This window comes from Globicephala melas, chromosome 10 (assembly GCF_963455315.2).
Source record: "Globicephala melas chromosome 10, mGloMel1.2, whole genome shotgun sequence".
NCBI classification, from domain to species: domain Eukaryota; kingdom Metazoa; phylum Chordata; class Mammalia; order Artiodactyla; family Delphinidae; genus Globicephala; species Globicephala melas.
Genome location: NC_083323.1, coordinates 57,508,936 through 57,530,239, shown reverse-complemented (window position 1 = coordinate 57,530,239; position 21,304 = coordinate 57,508,936). Strand labels below are relative to the sequence as shown.

The window sequence follows — 21,304 nt, the reverse complement described above, 5'->3', positions numbered from 1 at the left end:
GGGCTTCAGTAGTTGTGGCATGCGGGCTCAGTAGTTGTGGCTTGCGGGCCCTAGAGTGCAGGCTCAGTAGTTGTGGCGCATGGGCTTAGCTGCTCTGCAGCATGTGGGATCTTCCCGGACCAGGGGTTGAACCTGTGTCCCCTGCACTGGCAGGCGGGTTCTTAACCACTGCGCCACCAGGGAAGTCCCTACAGAGCTACAGATCATTGGCTGTATGTGGGAACTGCATATACACATATATGTTTTTTTCCCCCATGGGTAAATCAAGGCTCCATTCTCTTCAGTTTGAAATACAGTAAAACTCAGCACATGCCTTCTCTATTATCTCTTAGCTGGGAAACATCAATAAAGATCAGAATTGGAAGGGTTCTTAGATACAGCCTCATGCAATCTTCCCCATCCTCCCCAAAGAAGAGTCCCTTTGTGTAAGTTCCTGAGAGGAACTTTCTTTCTCCTAGAAAACTCCTGGGACAGGATCAACTCACTATTTCATAAACAGTCTTAACTGTTATATAGTTTCTCCCTATAAAAAGCTATGAACTGTTTCAATCTTGATCCTAAATCTGCCTTAGAGTCAAACAAGATTAAGTTTACTTCTTTTACCACATGACAGATCTTCAATATTTCTCTTTTTCAGGCTTAAATAACTTTAAAAAGATTACTCTGTCAGAAAGAAAAGGTGAGAGGTGGGGAATGAGGGAACTGGATAAAGGTGGTCAAAAGGTACAAACTTCTGGTTATAAGATAAATAAGTACTGGAGAGGTAATGTACAACCTGATGACTATAGTTAACTGTATGGTATATTTATAAGTTAATAAGAGAGTACATCCTAAAAGTTCTCATAAGAAAATAAAATTTTTTTTGGCCTGAAATTTAATTGAATTTTTAAAATTCATACAACATAAAGTTAACCATTTTAAAGTGAACAATTCAGTGCATTTAGTACATTCAGTGTTGTGTAACCATCACCTCTATGTAGTCCCAGTACATTTTCATCACCCCAGAAGGAAACCTATGAGGAAACGGATACTAACTAAACTTATTGTGGTAATCATTTCATAGTACATGTATGTTAAGTCATTAAGCAGTACACCTTAAACTTATACAGAGCTATATATCAATTATATTTCAATAAAACTGGAAAAAAAAAAGGTGGTGATAGGGACAAATATAAAGCAGCTGGTTGTTTCTTTTTCCAGGATGGGCCTCAATTACCAAATAGGTATATTTGTCAATCAGAATGATAACTTTGCAGCTCCTCTTTACATATAAGGCAGAAAAGGCTCAACCATCTGGACACCTGGACTAACTTCACGGTGTCCAAGCACTGTTACTCAATCAAAGCACTAATGAAAAAACCCAACTAAACCAAAAAACGGTCTTTCATAATAGCCACCTGTGGAATATGGTCACGCATTCCAACTTAAGTTGTAGGGAGCCACATGGTTTCCTTTGTTCACTGGGAAACAGGAAAACTTGAACTTTAGATTGTTTAAGACGTCCATAAAACAGTTATTAATGCAAACACTTTAAACAATTTTGACAGTCATTTCCACTGAGACTACTGGCCTCTTATAGAGGTGTGTAAAACAAAGCAATTCCTTTTTTAAAAATTAATTAATTAATTATTTTTTTGGCTGCGTTGGGTCTTCGTTGCTCTGCACGGGCTTTATCTAGTTGTGGTGAGTGGGGGCTACTCTTTGTTGTGGTGCACGGGCGTCTCATTGTGGTGGCTTCTCTTGTTGCGGAGCACGGGCTCTAGATGCGCGGGCTTCAGTAGTTGTGGCACACGGGCTCAGTAGTTGTGGCTCGTGGCCTCTAGAGTGCAGGCTCAGTAGTTGTGGCACATGGGCTTAGTTGCTCTGCAGCATGTAGGAGTTTCCCAGACTAGGGATCGAACCCGTGTCCCCTGCACTGGCAGATTCTTAACCACTGCACCACCAGGGAAGTCCCCAAAGTAACTTGTACTCTGAGGAAAAAGGAAGCAGCAGAGAAAGGGTACGGTAGACACTATACTGGCTACCTATCCAAATCTCCCCTTTCTCCCACACTCAATCTAGCCCAGATTTCCTTTTGGTGTTTGCCTTCCTCTGAGGACACATGATCAGGGAAGGTAATCCTACCCCTAAGCCCTAGGAAGTGGATCTTTCTTCTTTTTTTAATTTTATTTGGTTGTGTTGGGTCTTAGTTGCGACACGTGGGATCTTCGTTGCGGCATGTGGAATCTTTTGTTGCGCTGGCGGGCTCTTCGTTGTGGCACACAGGCTTCTCTCTAGTTGTGGCGCTCAGGCTCTAGAGCACGCGGGCTCAGTAGTTGCAGTGAGCAGGCTCTCCAGTTGTGGCGTGCCAGCTCCAAAGTGCACAGGCTCAGTAGTTGCAGCATGTGGGCTCTCCAGTTGTGGCACGTGGGCTCCAGAGCATGCGGGCTCAGTAGTTGTGGCATGCAGGCTCTCTAGTTGTGGCGTGCAGGCTCCAGAGCACACGGGCTCAGTAGTTGCGGCACACGGGCTTAGTTGCCCTGTGGCATGTGGGATCTTAGTTCCTCAACCAGGGATCGAACCTGCGTTCCCTGCATTGGAAGACGGATTCTTAACCACTGGACCACAGGGAAGTCCCTAGGAGGTGGATCTTAATTAGCTAGACTATTCGTGGTAATTCTGTTTCCTTTTTGTGTCTGGGTTAGGAAGGGACAAGTGACTCAACCATCACCAGTGAGACATGAGAGGATTTTGCTAGGTGGGTGGCTTTAAAGAAAGGCTTCTCACTGTATTAAAAAAAGAAAAAAAAGCCACTAGAAAAATGGTTATCTTCTGCTGAAGGTTTGTCTTTTGTGCAGATGATGCCTGGACTGCAACAACCTGCCAACACATGGAGAAGGGTGGATCAGAGAGAGTAAGATAGTAATGAGGGGTCAGAGTTTTAACTCTAGAGTTAAGATCCATCAGAAGATACACCAAGCTCAAAACTGTATTTCTTGAGCTGAGGGTCTCTTTTGTTCTCCAAAATAACCTTTAACTACACTCATTTCCATAATCCTATACAGAAGGCTCTCCTTTCTCTTGGGGCATAAGGATTTCTGGAAACAATTTTTTCTGGGCCGAAACAAAAGCAAAAGTTGCAGCCAAGGGACAAGATAATTTATTAGCAGGAAAAAGAAAGAAAGAAAGAAAAAGATTTAAAGAGGAAGAATAAAGCCAGTAGACAAGGGTTAAAAGGCAGAGAAGTAATTTCCACTGTGAATGGCTTATTCAATGGAGAAAGGAACTATTTCATATATAACTTGACTAGAACAAAGCAAGACATTAAGCTCCCAGGAGAGCCTAGGTGTGTGCTTCCCTGCAACCTATCTGTGTACGTTGTACATTTCACCCAGGCAAATAGCACAATTTTAAGGCAGAGTGTCTCCTGAGGACACTCAGTGGCTCAAGCTGCACAGAGGGGACTGTCAGAAGTCGAGGGCAAGGAGAGGGAGTGAGGAAATAGGATGATACAGAGGAGGATGATTGGGAGCCAAGATTTGGCAATTTTTTCAGGAAGAATACTGCATATTCCCCATAAATTTTTTGACTGCTGAGGTAAGTACCTTCCAGAGCACAGTGAGATTATATATCCTTCCATCAACTCTATAAACAACCTTCTAGGCATTGTGCCAAAAAGAATATATTATATAGGGGATGCTCAGAGAAAGAAGGGCAGTTTCATTTTCTCCCTTTTAATCCATGGCCAAGTAGAGAGAATTAAGAAAGAACAAAATAGCTAGAGGCTAAAAATTCTGACATACCCTGTGGCAAAATCCCTGTAAACTTTCCAGTCCTTTTCTCATTCATATATCAAGAATAAATTACTCCCAGTTGATACTCATACTGAAAAAATATTTAGAATCTAGGGGTTCAGGAGAATGTATAAACAAATTGTGGTATATTCATATAATAGAATACTATTCAACAATTAAAAAAATGAACTTTTGGTGTTTGCTTTCCTCTGAGGACACATGATCAGGGAAGGTGACCCTATCCCTGAGCCCTAGAAGGTGGATCAATCATGGTAATTCTTTTTTGTGACTCGTTTGAGAAGAAGCAAGTGATTCAATCATCACCCATGAGACATGAGGGGACTTTGCTGGGTGTATACTGACATACACAAAAACATGATGGATCTCAAAACTATATAGTAAGTAGAAGAAAGTGCATCTCCTTCCCCAAAAATACATACTATATAAGTCCATTTATATGAAATTCAAGAACAGGCAAAACTACCCTACAGTGGTTTAAATCAGAAAGGTTTGGGGGTAAAACACTGACTGGAAAGAGACATAAGGGATTCTTTAGGAGTGATGGAAATATTCCATCTTGTTAGAGGTAATGGTTACATGGGTGTATATAATTGTCAAAACTTATTAGCTGAATGCTTAAGATTTGTGCATTTTATGGTATGTTATTTAAACACAGAGAGCGAAAATAATGCCCTTAGTAGTCAAAACGTTGGGGACAAAACATTCATAGGGTTAAAATGGTAGGTTAAAAACAAAACAAAACTGTCTAGATGCCCATGATGGCTAGCCTATTTATACACTCTTCGACACTGTAGTTAGGAGAAAAGGAAAAACCATTAATGTTTATTGAGTGCAATTATGAACTTGGTGCTTTATGTACTTCCACTCATACCGCCAAGAGTAGTTAAGGCATTTACCCAAGGTCTGCTGACCTTGGGCAAATTCCTTAACTACTGTCATACTAAATGACAAAATCAGACCCAAACTCTAGTGCTGATGCCAAAGTCTACATTCTTTCTATGACTTTGCTTATTGTTTCTATACTTTACTTTAATCCTAACAAAACTCTTTGTTAGGGCATTTCTAAGATGAAGAAGCCAAAGCTCAGAGGAATTAAATAACTTTCCCAAGTTACGAGGGGCAAAGGCAAGATTCCAGCCTGTGTCTGATCCCAAAGCCAAAGTTCTAGGTATCCCAAGGTAGACATTCAGGAGTGTTCTGGGATGTGAAGTAAGGTATGGGAGGAGTGCCTAGATGCAAGGCCTCTCTTCAGAGAGTGTCAGTGGGGGACATATTTGGGGGCTTGTAAACTCTCCCATCTTTCCCCTCAATCTGGGTCACCTCTCATGACTTAAAATTTTTTATAGTTTATAGAAAATATCTTATTTGATCTTCTCAAGGTATAAAATATCACCATTTTATTTATAAACGAAATATATTGTTCAGGGCCATACAGTCTGTATAAGAAGCCAGAATTCAAACCCAGGTCTTCTTGATTCCAAAATCCCATGTTCTTTTCACTACAGTGCCCAAATGATGAAAAACAAAGAGTATGATAACTGCATACCTGAAAAGGAAAACTGGTTCAACCGCCCTTGGGAGAAGGACAAGAAAGAAGGCCCTACTGAGTTATGAGAGATATGGGTCCAACACTCCCTTCTCTTCAGAGAGAGAAAGCAGAATGTGGGGGAATAGAGTATAAAGTACTTATGGAACATGTAAAGCTATAGTTATGTGACAGTCACCAAGTCCTTTAAGGATTTCAGAAGTCAAATGTCATAGGTTTCACTAGTACTAGGCCAATAAAAATAACAACAACAATAATAACAATTATGCCAATTTTCTAAAATCAGGGAAGCATGAGAAAATCATTCTGCTCTATAAATGCAAAAGGATTCACTGGTGTTTAAGGGAGGCCAGGAGTTGGCTGATGTCCAGAGCAATTCCTTAGGCAAAGTAAACAGAGAAACAAGATTAAAATGTTCTGGACATGTACTCTCTTTGTTCAATATCTGTGATAGTTGTACTTGCCCTGAAATGAGAACTACAGGTGCTTTGATCGATGGACTGAAGTGTTGGTTGGGTTTCGCTTCAGTTTCTAACGGCTTCTCTACATTCTTGGCCCAAAATGCCCATTTTACTTCCTTGAGCGAAACGGAACAAATCATATTTCCTCCTCTTTCAGACAAAAAGCAGCAGTGCTCAAACAATGGAGCACCTCTGCTGCTTCTATTTTATTTAGCTTTATCATAGTAATGCCACTATGTAGAAAATATCACAGAATCTTAGGGATGGAAAAGACCTTGAAAGTTCACACTGTCCTTTCCCACGCCCTGGCAAAACTGCTCCTAACTAAACCCAGACAAGACATTCTGGGAAAGAAAAAAAAAAATCACAATTTATCTACTGTTCATGGCATTTCAAGATGCCTTCTATTGCTTAACTTAAACACCATGCAACTAAGTCTGTATTGCCCTACTGTGATGAACTTAGAGATGAATGTTACCACCTATTAGGTGGAAAGGACATCTAAGCCAACAATTTAGTATTAAAAGAATCTTTCAAAATCTAAAATTGAATGTGAGGGGCTTCCCTGGTGGCACAGTGGTTAAGAATCCGCCTGCCAGTGCAGGGGACACAGGTTCAAGCCCTGGTCCAGGAAGATCCCACATGCCGCAGAGCAAGTAAGCCCGTGCGCCACAGCTACTGAGCCTGTGCTCTAGAGCCCGCGAGCCACAACTACTGAGCCCATGTACCACAACTACTGAAGCCCACGCACCTAGAAACCATGCTCCGCAACAAGAGAAGCCACCACAATGAGAAGCCAGCGCACCAAAACAAAGAGTAGGCTCCACTCTCAGCAACTAGAGAAAACTCACGTGCAGCAGTGGAGATCCAATGCAGCCAAAAATTAAATAAATATAAAAAATAAATTAAATAAAATAAAATTGAATGTGAGTTCGGCCAGAGAAATAAGAACAATTTAATTTCACATGAAGGAATTGGAAAAACTTTAAGAATCATTACTCCTTAAGCCTCTGCTGCAAAGGAGAGCCTGCTATTTATTCCCCAATAGCCAATCACCTCTTCCTCAATACAACTACTGATTTAAAAAAATTTTTTTATTTATTTATTTTATTTATTTTTGGCTGCATTGGGTCTTAGTTGCAGCACGCTGGATCTTCATTGAAGCATGCGGTGCGTGGGCTTCTGTCTAGTTGCAACGTGTGGGTTTTCTCTAGTTGTGGTGTGCAGGCTCCAGAGCACGTGGGCTGTGTAGTTTGCGGCATGCAGGCTCTCTAGTTGAGACACGCGAGCTCAGTAGTTGTGGCACGTGGGCTTAGCTGCCCCGCGGCATGTGGGATCTTAGTTTCCTGACCAGGGATCGAACCTGTGTCCGTTGCATTGTAAGGTGGATTCTTTACCACTGGACTGCTAGGGAAGTGCCCAACTACTGATTTTCAGTTGGGCACATGGCTGCCTATAAAAATGCTTCACATATCCCAACCTCCATTATAGCTAAAAATGAGTGTGTGACTAGGTTCTAGTCCATGGGATGTAAGGAGAAAGAAGTATTGTTGTAGGTTGGATTATGTCCCCTCAAAATTCATATGTTGAAGCCCTAACACCACACAACCCCGACCCCCCACCCCCGCCCAATACCTCAGAATCTGACTGTATTTGGAGATAGGGCCTTTAAAGAGGTGATTAAATTAAAACAAGGCCTAATCTGGCTGGTATCCCTATAAGAAGAGGAAATTGAGACACACAAAGAGACACCAGAGGTGTGTAGGCACAGAGAAAAGACCACGTGAGGACACAGTAAAAAGGAGGCCATTTGAAAATCCAGAAGAGAGACTTCAGGAAAATCCAAATCTGCTGACATCTTGATCTTGAGACTTCTAGCCTCCAGAACTGTGAGAAAATAAATTTCTGTTGTTTACGCCATCCAGTTTGTGGTATTTTGTTACAGCGGCCCTAGGAAACTAATACAAGTAGTAAATACAACTTCTATGAAGTATCCTTAATGGAAGTGAATGGTCCTTCTTTACTCATCCCTAATTCTTTTTTTTTTAACATCTTTATTGGAGTATAATTGCTTTACAATCGTGTGTTAGTTTCTGCTTTATAACAAAGTGAATCAGTTATACATATACATATGTTCCCATATCTCTTCCCTCTTGCGTCTCCCTCCCTCCCACCCTCCCTATCCCACCCCTCTAGGTGGTCACAAAGCACAGAGCTGATCTCCCTGTGCTATGCGGCTGCTTCCCACTAGCTATCTATTTTACGTTTTGTAGTGTATATATGCCCATGCCACTCTCTCACTTTGTCACAGCTTACCCTTCCCCCTCCCCATATCCTCAAGTCCATTCTCTAGTAGGTCTGTGTCTTTATTCTCGTCTTGCCCCTAGGTTCTTCATGACCTTTTTTTCCCTTAGATTCTATATATATGTGTTGGCATACAGTATCTGTTTTTCTCTTTCTGACTTACTTCACTCTGTATGACAGACTCTAGGTCCATCCACCTCACTACAAATAACTCAATTTCGTTTCTTTTTATGGCTGAGTAATATTCCATTGTATATATGTGCCACATCTTCTTTATCCATTCATCTGTTGATGGACACTTAGGTTGCTTCCATGTCCTGGCTATTATAAATAGAGCTGCAATGAACATTTTGGTACGTGACTCTTTTTGAATTATGGTTTTCTCAGGGTATATGCCCAGTAGCAGGATTGCTGGGTCATATGGCAGTTCTATTTTTAGTTTTTTAAGGAACCTCCATACTGTTTTCCATAGTGGCTGTATCAATTTACATTCCTAACAACAGTGCAAGAGTGTTCCCTTTTCTCCACACCCTCTCCAGCATTTATTGTTTCTAGATTTTTGATGATGGCCATTCTGACTGGTGTGAGATGATATCTCATTGCAGTTTTTTTTTGAGGTACGCGGGCCTCTCACTGTTGTGGCCTCTCCCGTTGCGAAGCACAGGCTCTGAACGCACAGCGGCCATGGCTCACGGGCCTAGCCGCTCTGCGGCATGTGGGATCTTCCCGGACTGGGGCACGAACCCGTGTCCCCTGCATCGGCAGGCGGACTCTCAACCATTGTGCCACCAGGGAAGCCCCTCATTGTAGTTTTGATTTGCATTTCTCTAATGATTAGTGATGTTGAGCATCTTTTCATGTGTTTGTTGGCAATCTGTATACCTTCTTTGGAGAAATGTCTATTTAGGTCTTCTGCCCATTTTTGGATTGGTTTGTTTTTTTGATATTGAGCTGTATGAGCTGCTTGTAAGATTTGGAGATTAATCCTTTGTCAGCTACTTCATTTGCAAATATTTTCTCCCATTCTGAGGGTTGTCTTTTGGTCTTGTTTATGGTTTCCTTTGCTGTGCAAAAGCTTTTAAGTTTCATTAGGTTCCATTTGTTTATTCTTGTTTTTATTTCCATTTCTCTAGGAGATGGGTCAAAAAGGATCTTGATGTGATTTATGTCATAGAGTGCTCTGCCTATGTTTTCCTCTAAGAGTTTGATAGTGTCTGGCCTTACATTTAGGTCTTTAATCCATTTTGAGTTTGTTTTTGTGTATGGTGTTAGGGAGTGTTCTAATTTCATACTTTTACATGTACCTGTCCAGTTTTCCCAGCACCACTTATTGAAGAGGCTGTCTTTTCTCCACTGTATATTCTTGCCTCCTTTATCAAAGATAAGGTGACCATATGTGCGTGGGTTTATCTCTGTCATCCCTAATTCTTGCTGGCCTGAATGTAGAAGTAAAGGCTGGCACTTCAGCAGCCATCTGAGACTGTGAGGTGATAGTAGGATTGAAAACCATAGACAGTGGGGCAACAGAAGAAACCTGAGTCCTTGACTAGACCAACCCTGGACTGCACTGGCTCCCTCTGGATTTCCTAAGTGTGACAGAAAAATACACTTCTGTCTTGTTTAAGATATTATTTAAGTTTTGCTGTAATATATATTCACAGCACGCACACACTCAAAATAATAATAATGATGAAAATAACAGTACACAATTAGTCAATTCCTATAAGCAAGGAATCCTGTAGCAACAACCTGGAGCTTATATGTACTTGGGAGGCAAGAGGTAAAATAAGGAAAATTTGGTACTTTTACAGAGGATATAAAAGCATCACCCTCGTGCTCCAATACTACCTCTGCTACAAGGAAAAGGCTGAGCATGATTAAAGGGTGAGTTAGGGGCGGCACCCATCAAAATAAAGAACATTCAATCTCTAGAGTATAAAGGGCAGTAAGCATGTTATAGTGGATAAGTTTATGGACTTTGTAGTTTGACATAATTTGGCTATAAGACTAATGTTTCTACAACTTATTAACCATGTAAGTAAGCCTCAGCCTCCTTATCTGTAAGATTAGACATGATATATATCTCATAGAGTCATCGGAAAATCACATAGCAAATGTAATGTGCCTACACACAGTATGCTCAAGTAAATGTTAGTTCCTCCTAATCCTATTTTACAGTAAGAAGGTAAAGAAAGATATTTGAGAGACCCCTCTTCCTGGCTGTTCAGTGGTACTGTTTTTCTCTTATGAGCACACATATTTCCACTTGGAATTGGCACCTTGTATACACCCATTTCCCAATCAGTATTGAACCCACATTATTCTGCATAGGTGAGATCCTTGCCTATTTTAATGAGAATTAGAATTCTTATCTTTTTTCTTGCTTGCAGTCTTTTACTGCCTATTTACCACTTACTGTACTTGGTTTCCTACTTTTCTTGATACTCTGGTATTTTAAGAATTGTTTTTAAAAAGTCGATTTAGGTAAATGCTTCTTTCAAAAGGAAGAGCTCCAATGTTTGATATAGCTGTAAGTATACACCTAAGGCAAGAGATGAATCAATGAAGAGTAGCTGGTTCCTTCAGACATGTTACTCATGATGTTTAAAGAACACACAACATTTGATGGCTCAGATCCTAAAGAGGCCTCACTTCTAGAAAGTTTATCATTGATCACTCTATTGTGTGTATAGGGCTAGACATTTTACAAGTAGATATCACCATTCTCTTCATAGAAGAGTAAACTGAAGACCAAAATGATCAAGGAGCAAATCGTGTTGACTCTAACTTCAAAATATAACCAAAATCTGGTGACTTCCTACATTTCCACTGCTACCACCCTGGTCCAAGCCACCATCTCTCTTGGCTGATAGCCTTCTAACTGGTCTCCTGATTCCAATCTTGCTCCCCTACAGTATTTTCTAAACATAGCAACCAGAGTAATTGTGTAAAAACAGTTTCAGATCATGTTATAGCTTTGCTCAAAACTCTCCAATGGATCCCCATCTCACTCAGAGCAAAACCTGAGTTCTTAAAATAACCTATAAGACCTTAAATAATCTGACCACTAATTTGCCCTCTGATCCCATCTCTTACTATTTCTCCAATATATGCAGTTTCAATCACATTGGCTCCTCCTTGTGCCCTAAACCCACTTTATAGTGATTGCTTTTACTGTTCCTTCCTTCTGCCTGGAATGGTCTTCTCCCAGATAACAGCATGGCTTGCTTACTCAGTCTTTTCAGATCTTTACTCAGATGCCATCTCAGGAAGCCTTTTTCTGGTCAAATAACTAAAATTACAAAACCCCAAACACTTCCTATGCTACTTTTCTAAGGCCTCCCCACAAAAAGTTAGCCAGACACCAAACAGACTTTTTGCTCCTCTTTGCTTAACAGGTAAATCTGAAGTTTGGTTTTATTCCTCTGAGACAGAAAGTGATGGTATAATGAGAAGTTCACATCTCACTAATAGAGACTTGAATAGTTCAAAAGAGGGGAACAAACTCATGGATCTCTTGAAGCCTCTTTCAATCCTTCAAATCTGTAAATAGCCAAGCATGGAAACACTGGAGGAGAGGAGAACAAGACACACCATAATTTCTCAAGTATCCCTGACATAAAATGTAAGAAGAAAAACAATACTCTTGACTTCTTTCATTTACAAGATCTAGAAGGGGTATTTTCTTTGTATGAATGAATCACTCTCAGTCTCTAAAGCAATAAGGTACAGGAGCAGATACATGCCATCATCTGCTATGACAAGGAACTAACACTGAGTTAAGTGAAACCTCCCAGATGTATGTCAATAAATATGAACAAGCTAGAGAAGTGAAGATGGAGAATACAGAAGCTAATCCCAGCTGATCCTCTAACTCCAGACCCAATAGTGTGCAAATATAACATTTACAGGGACTACCATATCAGAGTGGAAGAGAAAAAAGGAAAAACAAGTAAGAAAAAAGCTGCCAATTTCTGACTCAGCTCTAAAGCTACCAAAATAAGCAAAGTAGCTTCAGATATCAAGACAAATCTCCTCTGGTCTAGAGGCCAGGGTTTGACTTAGACTTGGCATAAGCCCAACTGACTGCAGCAGCAACTCAATTCACAGACAGGTGATAGGTATTTCCCACCATATCTCTTCTCAATCAAATCAAAGTAAGAAGATATGTATTATTACATTGTTTATATTAAGCAGCAAAATTTGAAAAGTAAGAGAAAACCACCTTATACCATTCTTGAAACATTTTATTTCACAGCTTTATATACAGTTATGGTATTAATGTCATATATCACTGAGTAAATGAATTCTGCAAGGTTAAATAATGATGTGTTTATGTTCTAACTGCTCATTGGCCCCCAGGTCAGCCAATCTGATCCAGGACTCCATGGCAACAGGCTCTATCACTAAGAGCTACAAGATGATATTCCCCTTGCCTCCTCCTCTTTTTTTTTTTTTAATAAAACACTTTCCACAGAAACTGCTGCAAATATTATCAAAGAATAGTCTGTACAGACAAGTAAGCAATGCTGCCATTCTGATATACTAAAAATGAGTAGTAGGGGGAAAGAGTGAATAGCAATGACAATGAATCTATGCAAATAACAAGGGATCCTCCAAACTCCAGAAATCTTCCCTTGTTTAATTTCAAAGGAGAAATTCAGGAATCCTTGCACCATGAAAAACCATCACTAGGATAAATTGTGGGATTAGTATAAGTAAAGTGCTGCCCTGCTGAAATCCCAATATTGAAGCTTCCCATGCTATAGTATATGGAAAAAGCTAAACGTTTTAAGACTGCTAACCTTTGTAAGTTTCCCATAACTTTCTTTGAAATGTTAAAATCATCATCAAAACTCACAGATTTCAGGCTCTTATTTTCCATATTCTCAAATCACAATCAGCTCATACAGTTCCTGTAATTCTATGATATCAGTCCTCTTTTCTATACCCCCCTCCCCCATCATGCTCCACTGTGCTTAGAGAAAAAATTGCTATGTCTAAATGAGGAAATACGGTAGTGCCCCCCCACCCCAATTCTGCAGCTTTGCTTTCCTTGGTTTCAGTTACCCACAGTCAACTGAAGTCCAAAAATACTGAATGGAAAATTCCAGAAATAATTCATAAGCGCTGTTCTGAATAGCATGACGAAATCTTGTGCCATCCCACTCAGTCCCGCCCAAGACAGGTATCATTCCTTTGTCCCTCCGTATCCCTCCGTATCCCACCTGTCAGTTAATTAGTAGCCTTCTCAGTTATCAGATCAACTGTCATGGTATCAAAAGTGCTAGTGTTCAAGTAAGCCTTATTTTACTTAATAATGGCCCCAAAGCACAAGTAGTGATGCTGGCAATTTGGATACGCTAAAGAGAAGCCGCAAAGTGCTTCCTTTACGTGAAAAGGTGAAAGTTGTCAACTTAATAAGGAAAGAAAAAAAATCATATGCTGAGGCTGCTAAGAATGAATCTTCTGTGAAATTGTGAAAAAGAAAAAAATCTGTGCTAATTTTGCGGTCACACCTCAAACTGTAAAACTTATGGCCACTAGTGCTTAGTTAAGATGGAAAAGGTATTAAATTCGTACAATAAGATATTCTGAGAGAGAGACCATATTCACAAAACTTTCATTAATATATTGTTATAATTGTTCTATTTTATTATTGTTGTTGTTAATCTCTTACTGTGCCTAATTTATAAATTAAACTTTGTCATAGGTATGTATGCATAGGAAAAAGTATAGTATATACAGGGCTTGGTACTATCCAGGTTTCAGGCATCCACTGGGGGTCTTGGAACATATCCCCCGTGGACAGGGAAGAGCTACTGTAATACCTTTGCTCTTCACATTCAATTCCCAATTCCTTCTCCCTCAGCTACAGATCTTCTTGAAGCGAAGAGGATTCAAGATAATTATAAACTAGATGAGGAGACTACACCAAAAAGTCCATCCTTCTCCTCAGTGGTGCTCATTAACATTCTAAAATCCACCTGATGTATTACAAGGTACTCCCCTTTCCTTGCATGCTTTTTGCCAGTAACTGATATATCTCTGGCTGTAACAAGTAACTTTGGTCCCCATCTCCTGGTATATGGTAATAAGTGAATGCTGAGAAGTAGACAGAATCTGAGGTGTCAGGGTCATAATTAGCTTGGAAACTGCACGTTTTCATCTGGCTCACACTGTTGTGTTTTTTGTTTTAACAGTGGTAAAATACATATAACATAAAAATTATCATTTCAATAATTTTTAAGTGTGAATTTCCATAGTATTAAGTACATTCACATTATTTTGCATTCTGGAAGAGAAAATGGTCTCAGGCACAAAAGTCATGGTGTTAAGAGTATAGTCTTTTTTGTCTATGCCTACTTACTAAACATGTATTTACTGTACAAGTCACATATTAAGAACTATAGTGATTAGGAAGAATAAACTGTCAAATATTAAAAACATTTGACACGGGGGGAAGGCTGGGAGGAAGGGATAGTTAGGGAGTTTGGGATCGACATGTACACACTGCTATACTTAAAATGGATAACCAACAAGGACCTACTGTACAGCACAGGGAACTCTGCTCAATGTTATGTGGCAGCCTGGATGGGAGGGGAGTTTGGGGGAGAATGGATACATGTATACGTATGGCTGAGTTCCTTTGCTGTGCACCTGAAACTATCACAACATTGTAAATCGGCTATACTCCAATATAAAATAAAAAGTTAAAAAAATAATATCTGACACTACTGCTCAGTAAAAATAGCCACTGACGTGTATTTCCAGTATGTTTTTCGCGTGTTGAAAGTATTGATAGTTTCTTACATGCACAACTCAGTTCCCAAGCAAGTCCAAAGTAGATGGAAATCTACCTTTCTTTTTTATCAGCACTGAGTTCCAAGGGGCCCATATAGTTAGACTAACTTGAGAAGGAACAGAAATTCCTAGAACAAAGAAAATCTTTTCTGTTATACTGTTTCAAATTTCCCAAGAATTCTTAAGGAGGCAACCCAGAAAGGGGGATAAAAGCAACTTACAGTGGGAGTCATAAATTATATCAAAGCTAGGAACTTCCCTGGTGGTGCAGTGGTTAAGAATCCACCTGCCAATACAGGTGACAGGGCTTCGACCCGTGGTCCGGGAAGATCCCACATGCCATGGAGCAACTAAGCCCATGCGCCAAAACAACTGAGTCTCCACTCTAGAGCCTGTGAGCCACAACTACTGAAGCCCCCATGCCTAGAGCCTGTGCTCTGCAACAAGAGAAGCTACCACAATGAGAAGCCTGCGCACCACAACGAAGAGTAGCCCCTGCTCGCCACAACTAGAGAAAGCCCGTGTACAGCAACGAAGACCCAATGTAGCCAAAAATAAATTAATTAATTAAAAAAATAAATTATATCAAAGCTAAAAAATTTTTTTTAAGTCACTGCAGAAAATCACTACTAGGCCCCCTCTACATCAGTTTCCTTTATACCTTCATAAGAGAACACCAAAACATTTCACTCTGGTCCTACAACTATTTTTTTTTTTAATATCCTGGGCCAGTACATATAGAAGAACAACATATTTATCGACCTCAGAAAGACAGAAAGCTGCATGAATAGGATACTATCTCAGTGATGTTGCCTCCCAATATGAAAGGGCTCTGATCATAGGAGGCGATCTTCCTCAGTACGCAGGAGCTATCATTTATTAAGCATTTACTGTGATCCAAACACTATGCTTAGGAATTTATATGTCATCACATTCGTTTTCACTTTAACACATTTTGAAATTTTACTTTCAGATACTAACAGAAAGGCTTTTATGATTAGAGAAGTACTATAGGCTTCTTTATACTTACAGAAAACACACACAAGTAGAAGTAGAAAAGAAAAATTACCCATACTCTGTAACTCAGAGATAACTGCTATTAATAACACCAATGTTCTGAGATATGTTTTTCTAAGTTTTGCTTCCATATTCGAATGGAAATTGTATCCATTTGGATGTTTCCATACCTAATAATTTTTATGTAATTCACATTATACAGAACATTTTTATACCATGCTTTTTTCTACTACTAGAACTGTGACCATTTCCCCCATTAATTACTTCTACCAAAGTCATTTTAATAACTATCTAATATTCTACTACATATATGTACCACAATTTATTTAACCATTTCCCTCTTACTGGATATTCAGGAAGCTGTTCATTTTTATAATAAAATAATGCTGTAATGAGTATCTTTGTACCTAAACCTTTATTCACATTTCTCATCAACTTCCTAGGATAAATATGTTCAAGAGTTTTGGAGATAAAAAATTTCCCCCTTAGTTCACTCCAGAAGCAAGGCCAGTCGCATTATCTAATCATAGTGTTTCTCAACGTTCCCCCAGCAACACATAATGTCCACTTAGCACATCCCTTGGCAGTGCCTACCTAGACTTTAAGGACATTCACCTGCATAGTGCTTCTTACTTTTTATTTTTCTTCAATTTATGCTCTCCTTTTTAATAATATTAACTCTCTTTCCCCATATATTCCACTGGAAAAGATATGTAACCAGTATTCCTTAAAACTCACTGGCTTAAGAAAATTAATAGGGAGGAAAGAATAAAACTTTACACAGAAAGGTATTTTCTTCACTATAAATGTTACACACATTACTAGCTCTTGTCAGTGTACCTTCATAGTTTAGACAGCAATCCAAAAGGCAAAGCCTCAAAAACCACACAAGAGTAACACTCTACGTCTTTAATATGAAATTAAAAGAAGGTAAAAGGGCATGGAGATACTGGATATTTAAATATTTGTGATTTGATATTTGGTCCATTTAAGATCCTAGATTTTTTTAACATGGGAAAGGAAACAGTCACCTAAGTCTAGGAAGTGCAGAGAGTCCCATACAGGATTAACCCAAGGAGGGACACACCAAGACACATAGTAATCAAACTGACAAAAATTAAAGAGCCTAGATCTTTTAAGCAAGTTGATTTAAGGAGTCTTGATATATAGGACTTCATATAAATCTTATACTCTCATAAATATATGGAGAAAGAACACCACCACATCAACGTACATAGAGAAAAGCAGAACACAAAGTTTCAGAGGCAGACACCAAAGGCAAGTGTCCTAAGATTTTTTTTTTTTTTTTTTTTTGCGGTATGCAGGCCTCTCACTGCTGTGGCCTCTCCCGTTGAGGAGCACAGGCTCTGGATGCGCAGGCTCAGAGGCCATGGCTCATGGGCCTAGCCGCTCCGCGGGATGTGGGATCTTCCCGGACCGGGGCAGGAACCCGTGTCCCCTGCATCAGCAGGCAGACTCTCAACCACTGTGCCACCAGGGAAGCCCAAGTGTCCTAAGATTTTAAAGTAGATCAGAACCAATGGAAGAAAGTAAAAAACAACACACAAACAATAAAAAAAAGTCATCATCTACAGAAGTCAAAAGATCAATGATGGCCAAAGAAAGAAAAACAGAGCTGTTAATCTGAGGGAAGGTGTTTACAATTTGGCCTATGAGCATCAAATTAGAAAAGATACTTCCTAAGAGGATCAACTTTGGGGCTTCCCTGGTGGCACAGTGGTTGAGAATCTGCCTGCCAATGTAGGAGACACGGATTCGAGCCCTGGTCTGGGAGGATCCCACATGCCGCAGAGCAACTAGGCCCGTGAGCCACAGCTACTGAGCCTGCGTGTCCGGAGCCTGTGCTCCGCAACGAGAGGCCGCGACAGTGAGAGGCCTGCGCACCGCAATGAAGAGTGCCCCCGCTCGCCGCAACTAGAGAAAGCCCTCGCACAGAAACGAAGACCCAACACACCCAAAACTAAATAAATAAATTTATAAAAAAAAAAAGTGTCAATTTTAATCTTAAATATTTAGATTATACTTATATTCATTTTAAACATGCAACATCCTACACGGCTTGAAAATCTCTTCTGGCTTTCTCAAAAATTACAGGTGATCTGAAGATACAAATCGTATACTCCTGTTTAATTTCTAAATATTAACAATAGCTAATGCTAAGTAAGCCTTTAAGATAACCAGGAACTATCTTAAAGGCTTTACATGTATTAACTCTTTTAATCCTCAAAACAATCCTAGGAAGTGGATACTATTATTATCTTCATTTCATACATTTTACATATGAAGAAATGGAGAGGTTAAGTAATTTGTCCAAGGTCACAGAACCAGCAATTGGCATAGCTAGGATTTGAACTCAGGGAGCCTAAATCCAGAGTCCAAACATTTATTAGCTACTATGTGTGCTTTTCCAAAAAAGAAGCTCCTGAACAGGCTATAAATCAGTGAGAGTAGGTGGGCTAGGAGAGGAGCACTTTGGAGAAAAGTACTGATGGTAACTTTTAGGTACAGAAATAGTCCCCATCAATTTTGCCAGAAAGTTCTTCCAACATTATCACATTTTTAATTATCCCAAACAAGGTGATGCTAAACATCTTCTGCAAAAGCAGTCCTTGATCTTTTCTTTTTCCTTTAAAAAAAAAGTGAAAAAAAAGGAAGGATAAAAAGAAACAAATCTTACTTCTCCAACATCTTTCAACAGCTTTTCTTTCCTTGACCTTTTCTAAAACCTTGATGGTTAGAAAATGAAGATTAAAAAACGTACTTTCAGCTGAAACAAAAAGACCTCTTAATAATTTTTCCATTGCTAATGACTGAAACATTTAAGAAGTCTTTAGGTCTATCCCACCCACTCCCAAATGGAAGGAAAACCAAGTTAACAAAACCATCATCTTTTAACTTCACAGCAGTTTTCTTCCCCCTCAAAGGCTATTCCTGTCCTCGTTGCAGATGGGGAACTGCTCCCAGTGACGTCAGAGCAGTTTCCCAGCAACAATTAATGAGGGTTGTCCACGACAGGGGTTTCCTGAAAAGCTAGCAAGAAATTATCCACATATTGCTGCAATATTGAGATGCAAGGATGCAGTAGAATTTCTATTAACCTTTATAGCCCTGGTTTCTGGCAACCTTCTAAATAGGTTATTCTTCCAGAATGCTCTTGGTTTACCCTAAGATTGTCTTTCTTTTTCTTCCCCCTCCTTCTCCCCAGATAAAACTAGAATTTTGTTAGTTGGAAATATTTATGGCTGTAATAAATATTAATTGAACTACCATAACAATAGGACTGCATAATGTAAGCTAAAAAACAGACATTACTCTTTTCACTTAACACAGAGAACTTAGAATAAATGAGAGCACAGAACAGAAAAGAGTATCAGGACAGAAAATAAACCAGCAAGTTCTTAAAGGCACTTTTCAACATATGTTATCCAAACACATCCACAGGCAAACCTAAAATATTCCTAGGCTCTCGTCTACTGAATTTTTCACACTGGCCTCTGCAGGCAGTCCTCCAGAGATCAGATTCTTAATATGGAGTTGCATAAAAAGGAACTGGAAGCCCAAACTCTTAATCCAAAAAAGGTAAGTTAAGTCCACACCTAAGAATATAACAATTTCTTCCTAAGCTTTACTTTAGCTTCATACATTCAAAAATGAGGGTTTCACTCTAACTACATTGGCAAGGAATTTTATATAGCTACCTATTTTTGAGGTCTGAGAAAGAGCGTACAAACTGCCTGCTCAGGACCAGTGCAAATAAGGTAGAAAAATTCCAAATTCCAAAACCCAACCTAGAATTACTCGGTTTGCTAGGTTCCAGAAACCTGCTAAGAGCTCTTTTTCATTCCGTATTTACAAAAAGCAATTAAGTAAAATTCATTAGCAGCAGGATATACAGTGTTAATTCAGGCACTCTGTTTCAGCAATCCTGACTTTGGCCTCAGCCTATTCAAAAAGGAAACAAACAAAAGAGCATCCCTATCATTAACAACATCCCACTCTGGCTTCAGCTCTGTTCAACAGTACCCAGTTAGGCATAGATGGGAGAATGCACCACTTTGGATGGATTTTTCTTCTTCCTTCTCTCTGTTCCCTCCCTCTCAGAAGAAAAAGACTGCAAACAAAATCACTACGTCACTGGAGGCAGAGGGAATCCCATCTCTGCACTCTTTAGAAACCAAGGCCAGCAAACAAAAACAAACCAATTATAAGAAACAAACAAGTAATTCAAAATAAGCAGTAAACCCACAGGAAATTCTTATGACAACCTCAACGTCAAAAGGCATGTTTCAGTAAAAAGGCTGAATAAATTCCTCCTAAGATGTTCATAATCAAAAAAGCTTCCTAGACACAGCAAAGGTGACATGTTTCTTCTTAACACATTTAAAGACTAGGGGACAGTTATGTAAAGACATAGGACAGAGAGACATATTCACCAACCGGGTGTGGAATGACACAGTGAAGGATATTTATAGGGGATTCCCTGCTTCCTGCAATGTGTGTCAACAGCATCACCAAAAAGAACAGAAATCACCACTATTCTTATAAGCTAAATCTGAATGAAGCATCACTTGAAATAGCCATAGAAGAGGTAGAATCTGACTAGAGTAAAAGTTCTAGCACACCTAATTTTAAAAATATTTTAAAGATAAAAAACAAAAATGCCCACAAAATCCTCACAAGCTTAACACCTGAAAATTATCTAATTTCCCAAATGTGTATTATACAGTTAAATTGGCCAAGATACAAAAGATATCTATCTTTCTAGCTTCTTCCCTACCCAGTCTGTGGAGTTCAAGGACTTTTATATAAAGAGAGAAAATTATCCAAAACTCACCCCAGATGGATCTGCACTTAAACCAACAGCGAGCTCACATTATTAATGGAGACTTCATTGTAAGAATCTGTTCTGCAGGAATTTTGCCGGAAGAAATTCCTTCTGGGAAACCTGTGCTTCTTCCCCCGCCCACAGTCCCCTCCCGCCCCCATCACCCTTGAATGAAACGCTACTGATCCTTGCTGCTGCGTCTCTAGCAAGCTAACTGCTCTGACAAGCAGCTCTGAAGCAGACCATGGTCCAGCTGTTCAGAAGGATGCCACCTAGAGCTCTGCCAACAGTCACACTCACATGTGTGAATGCGCGTGTGCGGGAACACACACACGCTACAAGAGCACCCCCTTCCACCTCCTCTTCTCGCTCTCATTCAAGCACTTCAGTGACAAGCCTGCCTCCACACTGCTTTGGATAGTTTTTAAAGACACAGCACCAGCTCTTTTCTGCTATATATGTTGAGATGCCAAAATAGAGTCTTATTAGAGAAGAATAACGTGGATGTGTATTGAATTAAAAGTTCACGTTT

At 39.7% G+C, this 21,304-nt stretch overlaps 1 protein-coding gene across 21 annotated transcripts in view; it reads right to left on the bottom strand.

The window, feature by feature from the left end:
* The window catches only part of R3HDM2 (R3H domain containing 2), a 147,249-nt gene that overhangs the window by 46,786 nt on the left and 79,159 nt on the right, over positions 1–21,304 (bottom strand). Inside the window, exon 1 of one of the 21 annotated variants that reach the window (XM_060306301.1) lies at positions 20,782–20,936. The exons of the other annotated variants lie outside the window; for them this stretch is intronic. The gene's annotated coding sequence lies outside the window, so the exon portion shown is untranslated. Of the gene's footprint in view, positions 1–20,781; positions 20,937–21,304 lie in introns of those variants that run through there. 21 annotated transcript variants of the gene reach the window in all.